Source organism: Orcinus orca, chromosome 2 (assembly GCF_937001465.1).
Source record: "Orcinus orca chromosome 2, mOrcOrc1.1, whole genome shotgun sequence".
Classification (NCBI taxonomy): domain Eukaryota; kingdom Metazoa; phylum Chordata; class Mammalia; order Artiodactyla; family Delphinidae; genus Orcinus; species Orcinus orca.
Genome location: NC_064560.1, coordinates 108,550,700 through 108,569,893, shown reverse-complemented (window position 1 = coordinate 108,569,893; position 19,194 = coordinate 108,550,700).

Sequence of the window (19,194 nt, the reverse complement as noted above, 5' to 3'; positions counted from 1 at the left end):
TCATTATAGTACTGTGATAGCAAAAAACTAAAAATGGCTTAAATATAGGGGACTGGCTAATTAAGTCAAGGTACATTCATACAAAGGAGTACTACACAGCCATCAGGAGGGGACAGAACTGGAGTGAAGCATCTGATGGTCTGGGTTCAATTCTGGCTCCATCAGTAACTGGCCAGGTGACTCTGAGCAAGTTCCCAAACCTCTCTGGGCCTCAGTTCCTCATCTGTAGAAAGGTGATAATTATAGTACTTACCATAGAGGATTATTGTGACTAAGACTGTGCTTGGAGCATAGTAGATGCTCAATAATTATTAGCTTTTATCAATGAAAGAGGTAGGCCTCTTCAGACTGACTTGGAAAGATGTCTAAGAGGTATTGTCAAGTGAAAAGAACAAGTTGCAAAAGAGTGTGTATAAGGTAATCCCATTCGGTAAAAATATTTTAAATGTGCTTGCTGTCTGTTTCTTCCAATTAAAATATAAGCTGCTTGAGAGCAGGGACTTTTGTTCACTGTTGTAATGCCAGTGTCCATAATAGGCATTTAATAAATATTTGTTGACTGAATGAATGATAACTGGAAAGCCAAGCAAGAAGAAATAATTAATAACAACTACCTCTGGAGAATGATATAGGGGTGGAGGGGCTGGTGGGCCTCTCCACCCCCATACCATTTTCATTGGTTCTTACCCTTTGGTACTGCTTAAATTTTTCACAGTCAGCTTGTATGCCAACCAATGAAAATGCAGCTCTTAGAAGATAGTGATTTTGTTTGCAGGGAACATCTTGAGATCGACGGCTGACCCCAATAGCAGCACACTGATAGGGAAGGAAGTGATGATTTTCCCCATAATCTGATAAATTAATGAGTCAGAAAGCAACTTACAAAAGAAGGAGAGCAAAGAGCTCTTTTTCTCTTCTTGGCCTTACATTGATCTTTCCAAAGTTAGTCCTATAATCTCCAAGCCAGATCCTCTGCCTTAGTCCATGGAGACCCCTTTCCATTATCTAAACATCAACTGCACATCCCTACCTTGGCATCTTTCCTCAGGCCATCCTCTCCTTTTGGGAGACCTTTCCCAACCTGTCCTTAAAGGACCACATCACATATTCCCTCCTCACCCCCAGCCTTTTCTGACCATCTTCCTGGCATCTCTGATCCCCCTCTCGTGGGCACTGCCAGAGACCAGGTTTAGGTTTGGTACTGTCCACCGGTCCTTACCCTACAATGTCTGCTATCTTCCCTCCCAGCTTATAGGTTGCTTAAGGTAGGACTGTAAGAACTGTGTCTTCAGTTTTGCAAGCCCCCTCACACACACACACACACACACACACACATACACACACACACACGGCCCTACACTGTGAAGGAGAGAGTCAACATTAAGGAGCTACATGTGGTGATTTTTTCCATTTGCCCAAAAGTTTCTGACATTCTTGTCATCCTTCCTGAAATTTCAAGACTAGAGTTGGCTTTCTTTGGATTACTAAGCATATTTTTGTTAAATGCTTCTAAGAGATATTATTTGGTCTTAAATGCTCTAGTTATTCATGTACTACCTAGTCTGAACTGATAAAATATTTCTTTCTAATCAATGACACTGACAGAATGAGGAATCTTAATGGGAGGAGAAAGTATAGAAGGGCTTGCCATGCCTACAGTAAGACCACAAAAGACCCACCTCACGTTTATTCCACGCACAGAAGCTCTCATAATGCACACGTGTGTGTATGTGTGTGTGTGTGTGTGTGTGTGTGAGAGAGAGAGAGAGATTTCTAGCACTGATTCCTTATCATTTTGAAATATTCATTTATTTTAAAATGAAAGTATCTTTCCACTGAATATTCTCTTGCAAATAGATCTTTGAGTGTTTAAATAAAAAATAATTTTACAGTGTCATAGGATTATGTACTTAAAATCACAGAGCGTCAGATTTGTCCCATCAATTTAAGTCCCAAAGCTCTTTATCCATCTCCAAAATATAAGATTACAGCAGTCACCACTATTCCTCTGCCAAGCTCCCTTGTCACCCACATTTCCCCTTGACTCTCTTCCTCATTTCATTCTGATCTGTGCTTAAAGTCATCTACTCCGAGAGGCCTGCCCTGGTCAGCCCACCTAAAACAATACACACACCCCTATCACTCCCTATCCCTTATCTTCCTTTATTTTTCTCCATAGGAAAAATACACAGCCATCATAGTGTGTATTTTCTTGTTTCTAGTCCAGTTTTCCCCTCCAGAAGGTCAGCTTCAGGAGAGCAAGGACTTGGTCTTGTTCACTGATGTACATACCCAGGGCCTAGAACTGTGCTTAGTAGGTCCTTGATGAACGTTGAATAAACAAATGAGTAGTAATAACATATTTGGTAGCTCTTTGCTGCTTACTAAATATGTATGCATCCTCCTCTACAATGTGAGCTCTTGTCTCATTCTCTGTTGTATTTCAACAGTGACCAGCAGAGAGTAATTCATTCACAACTGAATTAAAGTTGAACTTTCAAGTATAATTCTCTTTATGACACTTTCCATTTCTATTAAATTTCCCTTTATATTGTGCCCTCAACTTAATTTCTCTCAGCTCACCTTGTCAGTCCCCAAAGTAGTACCAGTTGACAGGCCTAATTTAAATAGACTTCATCACAGGCATGTGCTTAGAGTGAGATATCAGAACCCTTTGTAGCTACATCTTGAAGCATCAAATTCAGGGGAGGAGGAAGAGGATAGGGGAAAGGATAGAGGCCTACAGCACATCAAAGGTGAAGAAAGCAGCTGCTCATTCTTCAGGGCACGAACAGAGGATCTACACTTGCTCTGGATAACCCAAAAGAAAAGTATATCTCTGCTCAAAGTCACAGGCAAAACTAAGGGTTTAAAAGCTCTGCTTTTTTCCTCTCCTGGGTACATAACCAAAAGAATTGATGACAGGGTTTCAAACAGATACTTGCACACCAATGTTCACAGCAGCATTATTCACAATAGCCAAAAGATAGAAACAACCCAAATGTCCATCAACAGATAAGCAAAATATGGTCTATACATACAATGGAATATTATTCATCCTTAAAAAGGAATGAAATTCTGATACATGCTACAACATGCATGAACCTTGAAAACATATGCTAAGCGAAATAAGCCAGATACAAAAGGACAAATATTGTATAATTCCACTTATAGGATGTACCTAGAGTAGGTAAAAAAAAAAAAAAATAGAGATTACCAGGGACTGGTGGAAGGAGAAAACGGGAAATGTGCTTTACTGGGTATAGAGTTTCAGATTGGGATGATGAAAAACTTCTGGAGATGGAGAGCACTGATAGTTACACAGCATTCTGAATGAACTGAATGCCACTGAACCATATACTTAAAATGGTTAAAATGGTAAATGTTATGTTATTCCCACTAGATAATATTACCTGAACAGGGCTTAATCTTTAATCTTCATTAGGCAGCACGTACATTGTTGGACAACCAAAATTTCCATGTTTTTAAAAGGCCTTCTTTTGCTTTAAAACCTTAATTTTCATAAATGTCCCACATGTCTATAATCTAGAGTTTCCAAGCAGCTTTCTCGACGATCACCTCAGTTTGTCCTCACAACAATCCAGTGAATTATGTTAAAGGAATGTTCAGAGCATTATATCTGAGCACTTGAGAGAAAATTTTTTCCTAACTTATTCACCCTCTTACCTGGTCCTACAACTTCACACACATTTCATCACAAGGAAGGGATGGAAATTTTTATACTTAAGAATCTAAATCCACACAGCTTTTCTGAACAGAATAAATAGCATTATATTTCTTAGAACTTGTGAATATGTCTAGCTTTACTACCAAGACAGCTAAGAAAACTAAAGAATTACTGTTTTTTTTAAATTAATTAATTTATTTATTTTGGCTGCATTAGGTTTTTGTTGCTGCACACGGGTTTTCTTAGTTGCCTCAAGCGGGGGCTACTCTTCATTGCGGTGCACAGGCTTCTCATTGCAGTGGCTTCTCTTGTTGTGGAGTATGGGCTCTAGGAGTATGGGCTTCAGAAGTTGTGGCACATGGGCTCAGTAGTTGTGACACGTGGCCTCAGTAGTTGTGGCACATGAGCTTAGTTCCTCCATGGCATGTGGGATCTTCCTGGACCAGGGCTCGAACCTGTGTTCCCTGCATTGGCAGGCAGATTCTTTTTTTTTTTTTTTAACATCTGTATTGGAGTATAATTGCTTTACAATGGTGTGTTAGTTTCTGCTTTATAACAAAGTGAATCAGTTATACATATACATATGTTCCCATAGCTCTTCCCTCTTGCATCTCCCTCCCACCCTCCCTATCCCACCCCTCTAGGTGGTCACAAAGCACCGAGCTGATCTCCCTGTGCTATGCGGCTGCTTCCCACTAGCTATCTATTTTACATTTGGTAGTGTATATATGTCCATGCCAGTGTCTCACTTTGTCCCAGCTTACCCTTCGCCCTCCCCATATCCTCAAGCCCATTCTCTAGTAGGTCTGCATCTTTATTCCCATCTTGCCCCTAGATTCTTCTGATTTTTTCCTTTTTTTTTTTTAGATTCCATATATATGTGTTAGCATATGGTATTTGTTTTACTCTTTCTGACTTACTTCACTCTGTATGACAGACTGTAGGTCCATCCACCTCACTACAAATAACTCAGTTTTGTTCCTTTTCATGGCTGAGTAATATTCCATTGTATATATGTGCCACATCTTCTTTATCCATTCATCTGTTGATGGACACTTAGGTTGCTTCCATGTCCTGGCTATTGTAAATAGAGCTGCAATGAACATTTTGGTACATGACTCTTTCTGAATTATGGTTTTCTCAGGGTATATGCCCAGTAGTGGGATTGCTGGGTCATATGGTAGTTCTATTTGTAGTTTTTTAAGGAACTTCCATACTGTTCTCCATAGTGGCTGTACCAATTCACATTGCCATCAGCAGTGCAAGAGTGTTCCCTTTTCTCCACACCCTCTCCAGCATTTATTGTTTGTAGATTTTTTGATGATGGCCATTCTGACCGGTGTGAGATGATATCTCATTGTAGTTTTGATTTGCATTTCTCTAATTTAATGATGTTGAGCATTCTTTCATGTGTTTGTTCGCAGTCTGTATATCTTCTTTGGAGAAATGTCTATTTAGGTCTTCTGCCCATTTTTGGATTGGGTTGTTTCTTTTTTTGATATTGAGCTGCATGAGTTGCTTGTATGTTCTGGAGATTAATCCTCTGTCACTTGCTTCATTTGCAAATATTTTCTCCAATTCTGAGAGTTGTCTTTTCGTCTTCTTTATGGTTTCCATTGTTGTGCAAAAGCTTTGAAGTTCCATTAGGTTCCATTTGTTTATTTTTGTTTTTATTTCCGTTTCTCTAGGAGGTGGGTCAAAAAGGATCTTGCTGTGATGTATGTCGTAGAGTGTTCTGCCTATGTTTTCCTCTCAGAGTTTGCTAGTGTCTGGCCTTACATTTAGGTCTTTAATCCATTTTGAGCTTATTTTTGTGTATGGTGTTACAGAGTGTTCTAATTTCATTTTTTTACATGTAGCTGTCCAGTTTTCCCAGCACCACTTATTGAAGAGGCTAGCTTTTCTCCACTGTATATTCTTGCCTTATTTATCAAAGATAGGGTGACCATATGTGCGTGGGTTTATCTCTGGGCTTTCTATCCTGTTCCATTGATCTATATTACTGTTTTTGGGCCAGTACCATACTGTCTTGATTACTGTAGCTTTGTAGTATAGCCTGAAGTCAGGGAGCCTGATTCCTCCAGCTCCGTTTTTTGTTCTCAAGATTGCTTTGGCTATTCGGGATCTTTTGTGTTTCCATACAAATTGTGAAATTTTTTGTTCTAGTTTGTGAAAAATGCCAGTGGTAGTTTGATAAGGATTGCACTGAATTTGTAGATTACTTTGGGTAGTAGAGTCATTTTCACAGTGTTGATCCTTCCAATCCAAGAACATGGTATATCTCTCCATCTATTTGTATCATCCTTAATTTCTCTCATTAGTGTCTTATAATTTTCTGCATACAGGTCTTTTGTCTCCTTAGGTAGGTTTATTCCTAGATATTTTATTCTTTTGGTGGCAATGGTAAATGGGAGTGTTTTCTTAATTTCACTTTCAGATTTTTCATCACTGGTGTACAGGAATGCCAGAGATTTCTGTGCATTAATTTTGTATCCTGCTACTTTACCAAATTCATTGATTAGCTCTAGTAGTTTTCTGGTAGCACCTTTAGGACTCTCTATGTATAGTATCATGTCATCTGCAAACAGTGACCGCCTTACTTCTTCTTTTCCGATTTGGATTCTTTTTATCTTTCTTGTCTGATTGCTGTGGCTAAAACTTCCAAAACTATGTTAAATAATAGTGGTGAGAGTGGGCAACCTTGTCTTCTTCCTGTTCTTAGTGGAAATGGTTTCAGTTTTCACCATTGAGGATGATGTTGGCTGTGGGTTTGTCCTATATGGCCTTTATTATGTTGAGGAAAGTTCCCTCTATGCCTACTTTCTGGAGGGTATTTATCATAAATGGGTGTTGAATTCTGTCAAAAGTTTTCTCTGCATCTATTGAGATGATCATATGGTTTTTCTCCTTCAACTTGTTAATATGGTGTAACACGTTGATTGATTTGCGTATATTGAAGAATCCCTGCATTCCTGGGATAAACCCCACTTGACCATAGTGTATGATCCTTTTAATGTGCTGTTGGATTCTGCTTGCTACTATTTTGTTAAGGATTTCTGCATCTATGTTCATCAGTGATATTGGCCTGTAGTTCTCTTTCTTTGTGACGTCTTGGTTTTGGTATCAGAGTGATGGTGGCTTCGTAGAATGAGTTTGGGAGTCTTCCTCCCTCTGCTACATTTTGGAAGAGTTTGAGAAGGATAGGTGTTAGCTCTTCTCTAAATGTTAGATAGAATTCGCCTGTGAAGCCATCTGGTCCAGTGCTTTTGTTTGTTGGAAGATTTTTAATCACAGTTTCAATTTCAGTGCTTGTGATTGGTCTGTTCATAATTTCTATTTCTTCCTGGTTCAGTCTCGGAAGGTTGTGCATTTCTAAGAATTTGTCCATTTCTTCCAGGTTGTCCATTTTATTGGCATATTGTTGCTTGTAGTAATCTCTCATGATCCTTTGTATTTCTGCAGTGTCAGCTGTTACTTAACCTTTTTCATTTCTAATTCTATTGATTTGAATCTTCTCCTTTTCTTGATAAGTCTGGCCAATGGTTTATCAATTTTGTTTATCTTCTCAGAGAACCAGCTTTTAGTTTTATTGATCTTTGCTATCGTTTGTTTCATTTCTTTTTCATTTATTTCTGACCTGATCTTTTTGATTTCTTTCCTTCTGCTAACTTTGGGGTTCTTTTGTTCTTCTTTCTCTAATTGCTTTAGGTGTAAGGTTAGGTTCTTTATTTGAGATGTTTCTTGTTTCTTATGGTAGGCTTGTATAGCTATAATCTTCCCTCTTAGAACTGCTTTTGCTGCATCCCATAGGTTTTGTGTCATCATGTTTTCATTGTCATTTGTTTCTAGATATTTTTTGATTGCCTCTTTGATTTCTTCAGTGATCTCTTGGCTATTAAGTAGTGTGCTGTTTAGCCTCCATGTGTTTGTATTTCATACAGATTTTTTCCTGTAATTGATATCTAGTCTCATAGCATTGTGGTTGGAAAAGATACTTGATACAATTTGAATTTTCTTAAATTTACCAAGGCTTGATTTGTGACCCAAGATATGATCTATCCTGGAGAATGTTCCATGAGCACTTGAGAAGAAAGTGTATTCTGCTGTTTTTGGATGGAATGTCATATAAGTATCAATTAAGTCCATCTTGTTTAATGTATCATTTAAAGCTTGTGTTTCCTTATTTATTTTCATTTTGGATGACCTATTGGTGCAAGTGGGGTGTTAAAGTCCCCTACTGTGATTGTGCCACTGTTGATTTCCCCTTTTATGGCTGTTAGTATTTGCCTTATGTATTGAGGTGCTCCTATGTTGGGTGCATAAATATTTACAATTGTTATATCTTCTTCTTGGATCGTTCCCTTGATCATTATGTAGTGTCCTTCTTTGTCTCTTCTAACAGTCTTTATTTTAAAATCTATTTTGTCTGATATGAGAATTGCTACTCCAGCTTTCTTTTGATTTCCATTTGCATGGAATATCTTTTTCCCTCCCCTCACTTTCAATCTGTATGTGTCGCTAGGTTTGAAGTGGGTCTCTTGTAGACAGCATATATACAGGTCTTGTTTTTGTATCCATTCAGCCAGTCTATGTCTTTTGGTTGGCGCATTTACTCCATTTACATGTAAGGTAATTATCGATATGTATGTCCCTGTTACCATTTTCTTAATTGTTTTGGGTTTGTTATTATAGATCTTTTCCTTCTCTTGTGTTTCCTGCCTAGAGAAGTCCCTTTGGCATTTGCTGGAAAGCTGGTTTGGTGGTGCTGAATTCTCTTAGCTTTTGCTTGTCTGTAAAGCTTTTCATTTCTCTGTCAAATCTGAATGAGATCCTTTCTGGGTAGAGTAATCTTGGTTGTAGGTTTTTCTCTTTCATCACTTTAAATATGTCCTGCCACTCCTTTCTGGCTTGCAGAGTTTCTGCTGAAAGATCAGCTGTTAACCTTATGGGGATTCCCTTGTGTGTTACTTGCTATTTTTCCCTTGCTGCTTTCAATATGTTTTCTTTGTATTTAATTTTTGATAGTTTGGTTAATATGTCTTGGCATGTTTCTCCTTGGATTTATCCTGTATGGGACTCTCTGTGCTTCCTGGACGTGATTAACTATTTCCTTTCCCATACTAGGGAAGTTTTCTACTATAATCTCTTCAAATCTTTTCTCAGTCCCTTTCTTTTTCTCTTCTTCTTCTGGGACCCCTATAATTCGAATGTTGGTGCATTTAATGTTGTCCCAGAGGTCTCTGAGACTGTCCTCAATTCTTTTCATTCTTTTTTCTTTATTCTGCTCTGCAGTAGTTATTTCCACTATTTTATCTTCCAGTTCACTTTCCGTTCTTCTGCCTCAGTTATTCTATTTATCCCTTCTAGAGAATTTTTAATTTCATTTATTGTGTTGTTCATCTCTGTTTGTTTGCTCTTTAGTTCTTCTAGGTCCTTGTTAAACGTTTCTTGTATTTTCTCCATTCTCTTTCCAAGATTTTGGATCATCTCTACTATCATTATTCTCAATTCTTTTTCAGGTAGGCTGCCTATTTCCTCTTCATTTGTTAGGTCTGGTGGGTTTTTGCCTTGCTCCTTCATCTGTTGTGTGTTTCTCTGTCTTCTCCTTTTGCCTAACTTACTGTGTTTGGGGTCTCCTTTTCACAGGCTGAAGGTTCATAGTTTCTGTTGTTTTTGGTGTCTGTCCCCAGTGACTAAGGTTAGTTCAGTGGGTTGTGTAGGCTTCCTGGTGGAGGGGACTAGTGCCTGTGTTCTGGTGGATGAGGCTGGATCTTGTCTTTCTGGTGGGCAGGTCCACGTCTGGTGGTGTGTCTTGGGGTGTCTGTGGGTTTATTATGATTTTAGGCAGCCTCTGTGCTAATGGGTGGGGTTGTGTTCCTGTCTTGCTAGTTGTCTGGCATAGTGTCCTGCACTGTAGCTTGCTGGTCATTCAGTGGAGCTGGATCTTGGCATTGAGATGGAGATCTCTGGGAGATTTTCACCGTTTGATATTACATGGAGCTGGGAGGTCTCTTGTGGACCAGTGTCCTGAACTTGGCTCTCCCACCTCAGTGGCACAGCCCTTACACCTGGCTGGAGCACTAAGAACCTGTCTTCCATACGGCTCAGAATAAAAGGGAGGAAAATAGGAAAGAAAGAAAGAAAGAAGAAGATAAAAGTAAAATAAAATAAAGTTATTAATTAAAAAATTATTAAGAAAAAAATTTTTAAGTAATAAAAAAAATGGACAGACAAAACCCTAGGACAGATGGTAAAAGCAAAGCTATACAGACAAAATCACACAGAGAAGCATACACATACACACTCACAAAAGGAGAAAAGGGGAAAAAATATATATATATCGTTGCTCCCAAAGTCCAACTCCTCAATTTCAGATGATTCGTTGTCTATTCATGTATTCCACAGATGCAGGGTACATCTAGTTGATTGTGGAGATTTAATCCGCTGCTCCTGAGGCTGCTGGGAGAAATTTCCCTTTCTCTTTGTTCGCACAGCTCCCTGGGTTCAGCTTTGTATTTGGCCCCGCCCCTGCATGTAGGTTGCCTGAGGGCGTCTGTTCTTCGCTCAAACAGGACAGGGTTAAAGAAGCAGCTGATCAGGGGGCTCTGGCTCACTCAGGCCGGGAGGAGGGAGGGGTACGGATGCGGGGCGAGCCTGTGGCGGCAGAGGCCGGCATGACGTTGCACAAGCCTGATGCGCGCCGTGTGCTCTCCCGGGGAAGTTGTCCCTGGTTCACGGGACCCTGGCAGTGGCGGGCTGCACAGGCTCCCGGGTAGGGAGGTGTGGATAGTGACCTGTGCTTGCACACAGGCTTCTTGGTGGCGGCAGCAGCAGCCTTAGCGTCTCATGCCCGTTTCTGGGGTCCGCACTTTTAGCTGCGGCTTGCGCCCGTCTCTGGAACTCCTTTAAGCAACGCTCTTAATCCCCTCTCCTCGCGCACCAGAAAACAGACAAGAAAAAGTCTCTTGCCTCTTCGGCAGGTCCAGACTTTTCCCCGGACTCCCTCCCGGCTAGCCGTGACGCACTAACCCCCTGCAGGCTGTGTTCACGCAGCCAAGCCCAGTCCTCTCCCTGGGATCCGACCGAAGCCGAGCCTCAGCTCCCAGCCCCCGCCCGCCCCGGCGGGTGAGCAGACAAGCCTCTCGGGCTGGTGAGTGCCGGTCGGCCCTGATCCTCTGTGCGGGAATCTCCCCGCTTTGCCCTCCGCACCCCTGTTGCTGCGCTCTCCTGCGCGGCTCCGAAGCTTTCCCCCACCGCCACCCGCAGTCTCTGCCCGCGAAGGGGCTTCAAGCGTGTGGAAACCTTTCCTCCTTCCCAGCTCCCTCCCACTGGTGCAGGTGCCGTCCCTATTCTTTCGTCTCTGTTTTTTCTTTTTTCTTTTGCCCTACCCAGGTACGTGGGGAGTTTCTTGCCTTTTGGGAGGTCTGAGGTCTTCTGCCAGCGTTCAGTAGGTGTTCTATAGGGGTTGTTCTACCTGTAAATGTATTTCTGATGCATTTGTGGGGAGGAAGGTGACCTCCACGTCTTAATGACCTTCCGCCATCTTGATGGCGGTGACCTTCCGCCATCTTGAAGCTCCTCCCCCAGGCGGATTCTTAACCACTGCGCCACCAGGGAAGCCCAGAATTATTGCTTTAAGCAAACAGGTTAACCACCTATATAGCAAGCAGAGCACCATACCCATAGTTTGAAATCTATAGTTGGCAGAAATGTATTTAACAAACATATTTTCATTCAACAAATGCAGGTACTCTGTTAGGCAATTTGTGAAACATAGAAAGATGAACAAAATGCGATTTTTGCTCGAGACTCTTGTCGTGTGTTGGGAGGAGTCAGACATGCAGATGAGAAGATTCTACCAGGAAAGGGAAAGCAACAGGCTCTGCTATTGAGAAAGACACCACCAAACAGGAGAGTCAGTCACTCTGTGTTGATTAAAATCTAATCACAATGAAATGTACTAAGATTTAATCAATTCCCTGGAATTTAGCCTTTACAAGAGTTTTAGGCTTTTTTGTTTTTTGCTTTCTCACTTTTTAATGCCTACATAGGAAGATTCAGCTGACTGAAGTATAAAACCAAGACTTCGTGTCAGCCTGAATGACAGAGAAGTATCTCTGGCCTAAAATTACGATTGGACACATACAATAAAAAAGGAAAGGCAATCAGAACACATTATACCCCGATTCTAAAAGTCTACCTGCAGTGAGCAGACTAGAAGCCACCTTGAACCTACTGAAGAAGCATCTCTTTGAGAGGAACCCTGGAATCCATGCTGTAAACCCACACAGTAAAACGTGGGAAATGCTGAGGTATGAACCATATAATGTTGTACAAATACTTAACTGCCTTAAACTCTAGCTTCCTGTTTATAAAATTAAGAAACTTAAAACCTTCTTAAGCTGTTTGTGAAGATCAAATGAGATATTCACTAAATGGATAATAAATGAATATAAAGTATAAGTGCATGTGCAAATTGCACGTACAGTGATAGAACAACAATAAATAACACATAACCCAGCATCTGTCACACAGTCATTGTCCAGCAGCAGTCAATGTCCTTCCTGCTATCTCTCCAGAATCTTCCCAAATGGCTAGCACATTTCCTATATCAGAAGAGAAGGGAGACCTTCAGGTTCTGAGCTTCTCCACATCTCCAGTTCTTCCCATCCTGTTACAACCCCCTGCTTTCTCCTCTTCTCTATAGCATATCCTTTCAACACGCCATAAAACAGCACAAGAAATAGACAGTTTTAAAGAATGAACTCAATAAGGATAAATAGAAGTTTTACTATTTTCTTCCTGCACCCCAGGAAATTGTTTGAAAACCACTGCTCCATGACAAGGTTCAGCTGGTGAGAGAGGTGCACTAAAAATGTTCCTGCCCCACCCATGTCCTTTTCATTTCAGTGATTGAAACCTACTCACTTCCTGTTCAGAAATGAGTTCACCAAACCTTGAAATCATACATACCTTCATTGTCTTTAATATCAAAAAAACAAAAAAATAGAGAGAGAGTTTTCTAACCTCTTGTAGTTTCATTTACTGCCTGGTACTTTCTGTGGTGCGTTCAGCTGAAGTTCACCAGAGAACGTAACTCAACTTCTCCTCCCCCAAGCTCCCCACCAATACTTCCTGTTGGTTGGTTAACCTTTTGTGTAAGGAAGTAAGTTTCCTTACATTGGTCAACACCAACGACTGACCCATTGCTGATGGTACCATTTCCTATGTGGAAATTTCCATCCTCTATGAAAAGACTCACAGTTGAGTTTTTATTACTCAACTAACTCACAAAAAAGAACAGAAAGGAAACCAGAGAATGCACGAAGAAAGACATTTCTTTATAAGTTAAGCCCTGATAGGGACCCAGATTTATGAATAGAAGAGTTTCCTGCTCAACTATTAAATTTTCAGGAATTAAAAGTAAACTAAAAATAATATAAATCCACTACTATACTAAAATTAAGCTGGTATGATTTTTTAAATAAGATACCCAAATTTCTGGATGCTAAAAGTTACCTTTGGGGATGAACTCCTCCCAGCAATTTGGACGTTCCCTCAAGGGCTCTCCTGAATAACCCTTTCAGTGCAGGCACTCAGACACAAAGCAGAACAGTGGGGTTCAGAAAGTTTGTTGTTATCCAAGCCCACTCACCAAAACCAGGTGATTTTAACTTTCCCTTTCAAATGTATTCTGAACCATGTGTTCCAGAACTAGATGACCCAGCTCTAAACCAGACAGCCTAACCCAAGCAGACCATTGGCATCCCTAGTTGTAAAAGTCATACTAACAGTTCGTTTCCAAATGACAAATGCTCCACAGCCAAAACTGAATCCTGGAATAGACTGCTGGCACCAGTGAGAGAAACGCTCCCAAAAATGATGTATCTCTTGCTATCAGGGAAGCACAGTGTCTTCTTTGCGCATAATAACCAGAAGATATTTGGGGGCTCTGCTTTTTTATAGATTGACATCATAAGTCATTACAATAAGAGGGGGCATTTATGAGAAAGGAGGAGTCAATCTGGATCAGTTTCAGGGTTCCAGTGGTGCTTGCCATCTCAGAACCTTCAAGACACAGGAGCAGCCAGACACTCTTTTGACACTCACTCCAGCCCTACTTTCTCTTTAGCAGGCTATCATCCAGCAAGAACCAAATCCAGGGCCACATGGCTTGAAGGAAGCTCTTCCCTTCATCTCTTTACCCTTTTAGCCTGCCCTGCACATCAGTAGGTGTGAACACTCCCTACCCCATGCATGTCATTTGGAAGGTGCAGGATCAAAGTTCAAGACCAAAGAAGTTTGGGCTCCTAATCAAAACTATCTCTAGGACATTTCACACATTTGTCACCATTTTCTAAGCCCCAATTCTGAACCAACCCCTCTGCAAGGCATTAGGGATGCCAAGATAACCACGACCTGGTCTCTGCCCTAGCAAGAACCTTTCTAGTGGAAGAGAAGTGAGTTGTTGATAAGTCACTGTGATACAACAGAACAGAAGCTCTAAGAGACGTGTCCCCTTTCCAAATATGTTTTGGAACATAGGAGAAGGAGGACTTATTTCTGTGTGTGTGGAAGTGTCAGTGAAAAACCTCAGGATAGCATGTGAAGCTGAATCCTAAGAGATGAGTAGAGAGGATCTGTTTAGTTCTATGAGCTAACAGTCCAAGAGGAAAATGTCACTGATAGTTTTTATCTCTCCTCAGCTACTACCCCATCCCACCTCAGAGAAAAGCAGCCCTCTACTGTCACCGGGGTTTCCATTCCAAATGGCTGGAGTGAGTCACAGTCACACATCCTACAGCATTCATGAAAGTGGAGGACAGAAGTGAGGTAGTAAGGTAAAGGTAAAGGTAATTAAGTAAAGGTAAATTTATCAGTAAATTCATCAGTGAAGGTAATTAAGAGGTCCTGGTGGATCAGAAACCAGACAAGGGTTAGGCAGGAATTGAGTCCTAAAGGCCTCAAGTGCTGTCTTGGGCACCCCACCTCTGAGGAAAGGAATCTGAATGCATTCTGTCCTGCATAAGGTGCTGACACTGTGCTGTATTGTAGAGTGTAAGGAAATGCACCCTATTATGAAGCTGGAATATGGCACAGGGGCCACGGTGCAGGGGGTGAAAGTTCAAGATGGCAGGAGGCAGGCTGTCTGAAGTGGCTGCAGAATTATCCCACCCGCTAGAGATATCCCCTAAGGGAGGTGGGCAGACCCTATTAAAGGCTTTCTTTGGGGACATATGAATTCCAGGTGAACAATGACAAGGTGTGCATCCCTCCATTTCTGAACACGTCCCCACAAATGCTGAGCCACCTTGAGGTAGAATGTGCTCCAGTCTCACTGTAGGCCTGTGACCTCCAGTGGCTGAGTGGATGATGCAGCTACTTCTGGTGCATCTCCATGTTCCTATGTATCCTTAGGTAAGGAAGGTGGTGTTTTTCAGAAATTCCCTTATTGGTAAGCCAATGTTTCATCTTGTACCCAGTATGTCAAGGGAAGCAGGCATGAATATGTTCCCAGAAAAGCAGGAGAATGAGACATGGGGTTATGTCACACCAGAGAACAATGAAGGCAGACACCAAAGTCCTGATTTATTCCTAGCTTGGGCGTAAGCTTCAAGAGAGACCTGAAAGATATAGAGGCACCTAGGAAATCTGGCTTAGTGACTTGTTTCCTCCTGCTCAAAAGTGTGCTCTTGTCCACGATGGCATCAAATCCAGCAAGAATGGAGCAGCAGGAGAGCACTGAAGGAAGAAAGGGGCTTCAGACACCTAAGGCTATATTCCTGCCCCCTCGTGGCTGGTGAAGGGCAAGGCCTGGGTCAAGATGAAGAGATTTCCTCATGCAAAGAGAAGCCAGAGGACCTAGTGAGCCAGGAGGTAGATGGGCCCCAGGATTAGCAGCTGGAGTTTGTTCCCTGTGGACAGATACTACAAGATGAAGAGAAAGAGAAGCTGAGCCCTGCCTAGCTAAGAGACCACATATTTCTCATTCTCGAGGGCAAGGAGACCTTCCCAACTCACATGTGCAGAAAGGCTCCTCAGAAGTCAAAAGGGAGGGGGCGTCACCTCATAGTAAGTGATGTCACTACCCATAGGCCTCTTTGCTAGAATCCACCTTGGCTAAGAGATGTGCAAGCACACATGGGAGGACCCTGAGATAAACCAAATACGAACTCAGAATTTGGCAAAGCAAGATGATTGGCCAAAGGAAACCCAGAAGAAATGCCCCATATAAGTGATTCAAACTACCACGAGGGCACGACTCTTTCTCTGAGCCCACCCATGTGTCAATCCATGTGTACTCTTTTCCACATAATAAACAGTTCAGTTGTTTCACTGCTTTCTGCCTCTGGAGAAATTCATTTTCTGTAAAGCTGACAGACCAGGGCCTTGTCACTGGTCACTGGTCCCTGGTGGTCTAGTGTCTAGGATTCAGCACTCTCATTGCCGCAGCCTGACTTCAATCTCTGGCCGGGGAACTGAAATCCTAGCCACTGCAGGCCAAGGCCACTGAAATCACTAGCATGGATCCAAGGCTCTCACCTCCTCACTGTAACAGAATCAAATGAGTCCTCCATTTACCTAGATGCCATCTTAGAGAGGAGCAGGGAGAATAGAAGGACCTAAGAAATCTGGAGTTTCTCTGAGCTCCTGTAAGATGCTGCACTTGCCCATCATGGCATTTGCCTTGCTGTAATCTCCACCTGTCCACTTGTCCAGGCCTGCAACACCTGAGGGTGGCAACTCAATGTCTCACACATAGCACTGGGCTTAGCACAGAATATAAGAGCCCAGGACCCCTGTAATGAGATTTCCCAGGCATTGATGCAAGTCACTCAACCTCCTTGGGTCCCAATTTCCTCATCTATAAAACAAGAGTCTCAGACTACAATGTCTAAGCAAACATCCTAAATCTAACATTCCATAATAATAGTGATAGGTAAGAATTCCTAATAGCTATGCAGTACTTACTATGTTCTAAATGCTTCACACATAGCAACTCAGTTCCTTCTTACAACAATCCTGTGAAGTAAGCCTTTTTGCAGATAAGGAATTGGAAAAACAGAGATATTAAGGAACTTTGATAAGATTGCAGAGCTAGAAGGAGCCAGAACTGGAATTTGAACCTGGAAGTCTGGTTCTGGAATCTATGTGCCTAACCTAGCTCTGTTTCTGTGTAATGATGCCTCTTTTCATTCCTTATAGGAGCTGGTGTGAATTTATTCATCCCCAAAAGCTGAGACGTGTCTGATTCCCCACTGATGTGCTAGGAATACAAACTCTAGTTTATTACAATCAGTAAAGAAAGACAGCAGCACCCTGAAACTTTATAATTTAATCTTTAACACCAATATCAAAAAGCATTGGTATACTTCAATAGTCTCATCTTCAAACTATTAGTAATATTATTAGGAATAATGCTAGCAATACATATATGTATAATTAACAGCAATTATAATATAATTAGTAGTACTTCCAAAAAGATTATAAAATCATGTTGCTATTACTCTTGCATGTTCTCAGATACTTAATAGCGGAAATAAAAATGTTTTGTTCTGGAAATTTTAACTGATTATATTTATATTAGACAAAATTTTTATATGGTTTGTCAGATTTATTTTGTCCCTTCAGTTATTTTATTTATTTATTTATTTATTTTTGCGGTACGCGGGCCTCTCACTGCTGTGGTCTCTCCTGTTGCAGAGCACAGGCTCCGGACGCACGGGCTCCGTGGCCATGGTTTCACGGGCCCAGCCACTCCATGGTATGTGGGATCCTCCTGGACCGGGGCACGAACCCACGTCCCCTGCATCGGCAGGCGGACTCTCAACCACTGTATATATATATATATATATATACATATATATATATATATATATATATATATACATTTATGTATATATCCAAATAACTTTGCTGTACACCTGAAACTAACACAGTATTGTTTATACTATACTTCAATTTTTAAAAATCACTGAATTAAAATTTATTATTAATCTAATATTAAAAACTAATCCTCAAATCAGTTACTGTAAAACTTTTAAGTATATTTGGAACAAGCTGGGTGTGTGAATCTACTTTTCCAGTGGTAAATTTTATGAAATTTAAATACAGACCAAATACCTCCAGTGAAAATTAAGCACCTGGATTGAGGTGCACTATCCATGTAAAACACACACCTGATTTTCAAGACTCAGTATGAAAAAAGAAGAATGTAAAATATCTCATTGGTAATTGTTTATATTGATTACAAGTTGAAATGGTAATATTTCAGATATACTGTATTTAACTGAATAAAATGTATTATTAAAATTAACTTTAATGATTAAAAAAGTTAATGTGAAAAACCACTGGTTCTATGCCTAATGATAACAGTCACGCTATAATAGTAATTTAGCAATTAGCCTATGGTTTGGCATCCAGGAAGCTGGCATAAAAATAGACAATTTATTGACAATATTTAGACACTGGCTGTACTATTAAGTAATTAATATCCTATTTCCTGAATTGCATGATTTGCATGATGAAAAGTACAGAACCAGGCATTCTAAGTTTGTGCTGGAGATATAAAGATTAATTAGACATAGAGTCTTACATTAAAATGTTGGAGTTTAGTAGAAGAAATAAAGCATAAAATAAATTATTAGGACAAATTATACAGTGATAAGTGCCCGTGTAAAGAGAGAAAGAAAGTTATGATGGGAAAGGAAAAAGAGAGAAGAGACTCATAATCAGAACAGACTGTGGGGACAGAAAGCATTTGTGTTGGGCTTTGAAGGGTTGGTATGATTTATGTATACAACAATAAGGAGTGAAAATCATTTGGGTTGAGAGAACAGCAAGAGCAAAGTCAGAGGAGTCAAAAAACAGTACAGGCAAGCATTATCAAATACTGTGTTTCAGTCTGCCAAATTGAACACATAGAAGGCACTAATGGGAATTAAGGAAGATACGATAGTGTTACAATTATCTTGGCAAGTGGTAATAGCTGCCTAATTTAAGGCAATGTCAATGGAAATGGACAACAAAGTATAGATTCAAGAAGTATTCCAAAGAAAGAATCAACATTTGGCAACAGGAAGGAAAGAAGGAGGGGAAAATTCAAAGATGATGTTCAACATAATAAAGGCCATGTATGACAAACACACAGCAAACATCATTCTCAAAGGTGAAAAACAGAAAGCATGTCCTCTAAGATCGAGAACAAGACAAGGATGTCCACTCTCGCCATTATTCAACATAGTTTTGGAAGTCCTAGCCATGGCAATTGGAGAAGAAAAAGGAATACAAATTGGAAAAGAAGTAAAACTGTCACTGTTTGCATATGACATGATACTATACATAGATGATCCTAAAGATGCCACCAGAAAACTATTAGAGCTAATCAATGAATTTGGCAAAGTTACAGGATACAAAATTAATGCACAGAAATCTCTTGCATTCCTATACACTAACAATGAAAGATCAGAAAGAGAAATTAAGAAAACAGTTCCATTCACCATTGC